Genomic DNA, 6,677 nt, shown 5'->3' with positions numbered 1-6,677 from the left:
CCTTCTCATTTACTTCACGACTATCAGTTATCAATATCTCCCATGCTAAACAGGCTAGTGGTGGTTCCCAAGCGATAAAAGTAAAGGTTTGACTTCATTAGGAGTTTTTGTTTGATTATTCGAGCAATTAACTCTTTTTGTATTTTGCAGTTTGGGATTGGGCATCCCTATTACCGCTCTTTTCTCGTGTGATGGCGAGTGAATATACACTCGACCTGAGAATAACCGTTTAGCATGGAAGATACTGATTACCTCCTGTCACTACTAGGAAAATGCTTATATATAGAAGTTTACCAGTAGCGTTTGTTTGTGTCCCCATGCTACTGGTAATTACCAGTAGCGCTGGGTACAAAACGCGCTACTGGTATGGCTTAGCAGCAGCGTTGGTTTCTTTTGGTCACACTACTGATAAGTGTGCCACACCACACTATGAAATCAAAAAATATTAGTAGTGCGGGTTGTACTCCCTCCGTTCCTTTTTAGTTCGCATATAAGATTTGACTGAAGTCAAGCCTCATAAAATTTAACCAATTTTATAGAAAAAAGTATCAACATTCACAATCTGAAATCAATATCAATAGACGTGTCATGACTTAAAGTTTCATATTGTATAACTTTAGCATGGCAGATGTTGATATTTTTTTATATAAATACGGTCAAATTTTGTGAAGTTTGACTTCAGAGAATTCTAATATGCAGAGTAAAAAGGACCGGAGGGAGTAAGTCCTGCGCTACTACTAAGTGAATAGCTATAGCGGAGGCGATACACCCACGCTACTGCTCAGCGTGTCCACTGCTTCCACGTGCCAAGTGACCAGATAAAAAAACTCTCTCACACAAATCTCACCCCCACCGTACCCCTGGCTCTCGGCCGAGCTCCTCTCCCCCACGATCTCGTCGCCGCCGCCACCACCCACGCCAGCCAGTTCCGGCGATCTCCGGCCGCATGCAACATGCCCCCAAGCTCCGCCCCACCCTCCCCTCCATCCAGATCCATGCCTCAAGGCCCGCACCCTTGCCCGTGGCTAGGGATTCGGGCGCCCCCGTGTTCTTGCCGCTGAGTGGACAGGTCGGCCCGCTAGCCAATGAGCAGCACCCCGCACCTGCGCGTGCCCAGGCCGACGAGCAGTACAGGGATTGGCCGCGGATGGAGACGAGTGCAGGCGCCGCAGCAGGACAAGCTGTGGCGGCGGCGGATCTGGTGACTGCAGGGTCGGCTTGTCGTTCGTGGCCGGCCGGAGTCGGGGTGAGGCGTTGTCATCCGTGGATTCCGGTGGCTAGCTGACGGGCAATTGCTCTTGGGCGCCGCTGCAGCTGCTCGTTTCTGAATTTTAAGTAATGCAGCTAGCTATGCCAAGTGCGTTTTCTGGATTTTCATAAGTGCAACAGCCAAGTTCAGTTTTAGTTAAGTGTAGTACTAGTGTAGGCTTTGGAATATCGGTTATAATTCGGTGTAGTACTAGTGTATGACAAACAAATTAGGTGTTTGCAGATAGATGCACGATTAGTTCAGGAATGTCAAGTTCAGTTTTCGTTCATTGTAGTGCTGCTCAAGTTTAGTTCAGGTATACAATTTTCTATTCATGCCTATGTTGCAGCAGTCCGCACGATTGTGATTCTCGTGTCGCTGATAGTTTGGAGCAGTCGGTTCCGGTCCGTTTACTACTCGTGACTGGGAAGGAAGGATCATGTCGCTGATAGTTCAGGTATAAAACTGTATCTTCTCATATAGCATTATTTCTAACGGCAAGTCTATTTTGGTCTACAATATATCAATCCACAGAAAGGATGTCATGCGATTCAGCTTCCCAGTAAGGCCTTACTGCAAAGAAATAATACCAACTACAATGCTGCAGTCCTACATTTTTATCCATCAAACTTTGTTTCTATTTTATTATTTCAACAACTGGTAGTGAAGTTAAGGCGAGCATTGGAACATTGGTTGTTGATAGCTTAGTCTTTTTGGATGGTCCTCTACCTGTATAGCATTACAAGCAACAACCACTGAGCCATGAGAGTCTTTCTAGATGGTACTCTATCTACATACTCTTACAAGAAACAACCAACGAGTTATGGTATATATTTCCATTCTCAAAATAACTATATTTGATGCTTCTGAATATTTAGCTTTCAAAATGACTTTATCGAATATGTAAGATTCTATCCCTATAATTTTACTTTTTCACTCTTAATTTTTGCAACAGTATGATACTCTATGTAGTTCCTCAAGATATTGTTCTTTCTTATGAGGAATCAAGGATTAGATTTACTGGAATAGTCTATTTTACACACACACACACACACACACACACATTATTACTTAATACATCCATGTGAGATAAAAAAACGTACTGATATTTATATTTTTGATATAATATAAGTGCACCTGCTCATACTTTTCAATAAAATCACTACATTGGTTTGAAAGAAGAGACTCCCCATTTCCTTCCAATTTAAGACCGCACTAGAGAATATACATAACACATCTATTTGATTGGTGTTACAAATTTGCAAGTGCAGCAGCTTAATTGTCACTAATATATGAAATGTTGCTCTAAGTCTCTTATGTCACATGAATGAATGTTATTACAAAATTTCCTTATAAATATAGTAATAAATGGGAAGTTGTCATGTCGACTATAATGACCAGTGATATTTATAATGACCAAGTGCTATTACTGCTGATGATTACTAGTAATACAACAATAATACATCTGCAACCAAGAGTTAAATTGAAATGACCTAACAGTAAAGGGTACAATGTTGGTAATAATCTGTTGTTGCTGATGCCTTCTTGCTTGCGAATGACCTGGGAATTACTCCTACTTGGTGCACAAACTTTGCTTGTTGTAATTTGCCTCAGAAGCTTGGATTCAGAATCTATGATAAGATTTGGTCATGCCTACCACTGTATCCTTCTTAAGTTGGGTTTTCCCCAATTTCTAGGATTGGTCTGTTAGGTACTGCTTATAATTCATATATACTATGCTGCTGCTATATGCTTTTGTTTCTGCTATTGTTACTTAGTGCTCTATATGTTACTGTTATACTGTACTAATGCTCCAGGTTCTTTTGAGTTCCTAGTAGTGGTCTTGGTTCATTGTTTAATTCCAGGATTTGTGAGTTCCTAGTAGGGAATACATGGACATGAAGCTACGGTGGCGACGAAGACGATATCGACATGGGGCTGCGGCGATGATGATGGACGACATCAACATCGACACAGGGCTACGGCGGCGACAACGACATCGTCATGGTGCTGCGGTGGCGACGACGACGACATCAACGCCATCAACACGGCCTTGTGGAGGTGCCGGCCGCCGACGGCATAGATGCGTGGCATATATTGTGTGCGTGTGTGCGTGTGCGTGTGTTAATTATCTACATCAGATATGTATGATTGATGATTGACTGTATGCATAACATGTACGTATTGTGAAATGCATGTCTAAACTGAAATAGGTAGACTTTTTTTAAAATCCTATTTTGTTACTAGTAGCGTGGGTGTGTCATAGAAGGGCTACTGCTATTCCTTTACTAGTAGTGTGGGTGTGGAATACTAGTAGCGTGGGGCACCAGCGCTACTGGTATGTCTGTTTACCAGTAGTTGGGGTAAAACACACACTACTGCTAAAAAATATATGTAGCGTCATAGCAGTAGCGTGGGAACCTATGCTATTGGTGGTCCAAAAACCCACGCTACTGGTAAGGTTTTTCCTAATAGTGTGTCGTTCCATGTACGATCCAGGCACACAAAACGGATAATTTTTCTAGAAGTTTTTTAGAGGTGGCACATGCAAATTTACTTAGGACGGCAGGGTAATACCACATATAGGTAGGTATGGTGAACTCATCTGGAATAACTTTGGGTTCAAGGTTTTTGATGTACAAGCAGAGTTCCCACTTAGTACAGGCGAAGACTAGCAATTTAGATTGAGAAGCGGCTAGCTAGAGAGCAACAATGATCATAACCATGCATTATGCATAAGTAACATTGGACACTAGCATGAGTAGGATATGAACACCATGAACATAAATATCATAGAGGCTATGTTGATTTTGATTCAACTACATGCATGAACATGTACCAAGTCAAGCCACTTGAACATTCGGAGGAGGATACCATACACCATACTATATCATAATTATTTTAACGCTATGTTGATATCCAAGATAAATCATTATTCAGTCCCAGCTACTTATGCATGGCATGAGAAACTATAATCTGTAATTGTCATTGCAAACATGTTTAGTCATAACACTACTAGAAAAAACACTACCAGTAGCGTTGGTTTTTTGCATACCAGTAGTGTGGGTTCCCACGCTGCTACTAAGGCACTACAGCTAAATTTTAGCAGTAATGCATTTTTTACCCCGCACTACAGCTAAAAAGTTAGTAGTAACGTGGTGCCATCCATGCTACCACTATTCCACACCTACGCTACTGCTATCCTAAGCACTAGTAGTGTGCCACCCCCCCCCCCCCCACACACGCTATAGCTATCTAATTAGAAAAAATAAAAAATAAAAGTCATATGCGGTATTCATGGATGGAAACCAAGACATGTCCAGTGAAAATAAACTAAGCTCACAGAATCATCTTAGGAATTGCAACATTCATGGATGAAACATTGAACATCTCAACTCAAAGAGATCACGAGATCCCATTTAACATCAGACACAAACAACCAGACCACTTATCTAGATGTATCTACCAAGACTCGGAGTGCAGATGCCGATGGACCCGAATCCTCCCTCCCTCCCGAACGATGGCATCAAGGTCCTCCACCTCGGCGACCTCCGGCGTCGCGATCATCTGTGTGATGCGGTCGCCGGGCTTCCCAGTGAAGTCCACCTTTGAGTGGTTGAAGAGCACGACGCCCACTGGGCTACGATACTTTGTGTCGATCACCCCTGCGGCCAAGTCGAGAAAGTAAAAACTTGTTAGTACGTGTTAGCGTCCAAATCTGGCTTGCTCAAATAGAGATACAGTGAATAGAGATACAGGGAAGCAGTACACCTACCAGGTTGAAACGAGCTTGCTCAAATGATGATCTGGCATTGTGGAGCTAGTTAGTGATCATGACTTCTAACAGAAGTTCAATAATATGAAATAAATAAAGGAACTTACATCCTCAACTGCAGTTGCTTTGTCTGTCATTGTTTGTTTCTTCAAGGATAAATACCTTTCATGAGCCTAGGTGAGAACACAAATCAGTCAGCGAGATCCTTTTTAAAAATAAACTCGACTTTTATCAAAAATGCAATAATAGGTACAAATGATAGCATGCTGATCAACAACAGAAATGGAATAAAGCTATCATGTCGGTGCCACGATGCAGTAAAATGCAGCAAAAAGTAGATTCTGCTTATACTAGATTAATTTTTATCATGAGTCACTGTTTTAGCAACAAGGAGTTAGAAGACAGAAAATAACATAGAAATAACATGTACACATTATGGCAAGCAGACTCCTTGTGATTATAGTGAAAGTTGGCTATCATATTGGCAGGTTGACGGGAACAGCGTAAACAAACACCAAAACAAAAATAGGAGAATATACAACTCTATTGTTTTGTTCACAATAAGCCAACATATTGAACTTTGTTATTGCTGCCACAAGATTGAACCCATGACACAAGCTTCAAAATCACCTTGAAGACATGTTTAATATTGTAACTTTGAAATGACCTGAGAACATCATTACCTGGTCATACAGAAGGCTAGCCTTGTCAAAATGCTTTTGGGCATCCTGATCACCACCTACTATACTCTGCTTGTCCTAATAGCAATTTCCCCTTGACCGGTTCCAACTACTACTACTCATCCCCATATGTACTTGATACCATCAACAGACGTTGTACCTGGTCTAATTGGAATTCTACTGAACTAATCTAGTCTGCAAAATAACACAAGAAGCCTTAGTAGTTGACAGAAGATGTGTAATTAATCTTCCTCTCTACTAGTTACACCCGATCTTTATGTAACCATTAATGTACTTGGGACCATTAATAATAGGTGATGTACTATGCAGTATGAATTCTACTGAACTAATCTAGTCTGCGAAATAACATGCCTGGCCTTAGTTGATTATTAGTGAGGAAGAAGTACTACTAGGATAATCATGAAATCTTAGCACATTTTGTTATTGACGCCTACATCTACGTTTCATAAAGGAAAACTAATTTTGTAGCTCCGATCCCTCTCAAGAGCAGAGGACATTATAGACTATGTCATGGTCTCTGTTGTGGTTGCATATTCAGTCTGTCCCTTTTCTGTTTGATGTGTATAAATTTAGAAAAATCTGGCCGATGTTCCTAGGTAGTACTACTTCTACATAACTAGTTGAGGCTCCTAAATTTCTTTGGTTTTCAATTACTTCAGTTTCTTTTGTCACTAACTTTAGCTTTTTGACAGAAAATTATTGTGCAATACTGTAAACCCCCACAGTAATCATCCTCATCTTTTGCTGGTTAATTCCTTCAGTATTGATTTTCTTCTTCTTTAGTATTGTTTTTCTGAGACCCTGAAGATTGTTTTCAGTTATAAATGAATGAATCGGGTACCTAACACATGGTACTACTATGAAGTACTGCAATGTTTATCACATATAAGCACCAATCAAACTGCTTCGACGATTGCTACATGTGCTTACCCCAAGAGTTCACGGAGCATGG

General features: G+C 41.0%; 1 long non-coding RNA gene across 1 annotated transcript; it reads left to right on the top strand.

Annotated features, from left to right (window-relative positions):
- Nucleotides 1–802: 802 nt before the first annotated feature.
- Nucleotides 803–3,484, top strand: LOC123189304 (uncharacterized). The gene is made up of 2 exons (XR_006495698.1): nucleotides 803–1,335; nucleotides 1,599–3,484. It is a non-coding gene; the product is annotated as an uncharacterized lncRNA (long non-coding RNA).
- The last annotated feature ends 3,193 nt before the right edge of the window (nucleotides 3,485–6,677 follow it).

Source organism: Triticum aestivum, chromosome 2A (genome assembly GCF_018294505.1).
Source record: "Triticum aestivum cultivar Chinese Spring chromosome 2A, IWGSC CS RefSeq v2.1, whole genome shotgun sequence".
Classification (NCBI taxonomy): Eukaryota; Viridiplantae; Streptophyta; class Magnoliopsida; order Poales; family Poaceae; genus Triticum; species Triticum aestivum.
Note: the sequence above shows the minus strand (reverse complement) of the source record. Positions and strands in the feature narration are given on the sequence as shown.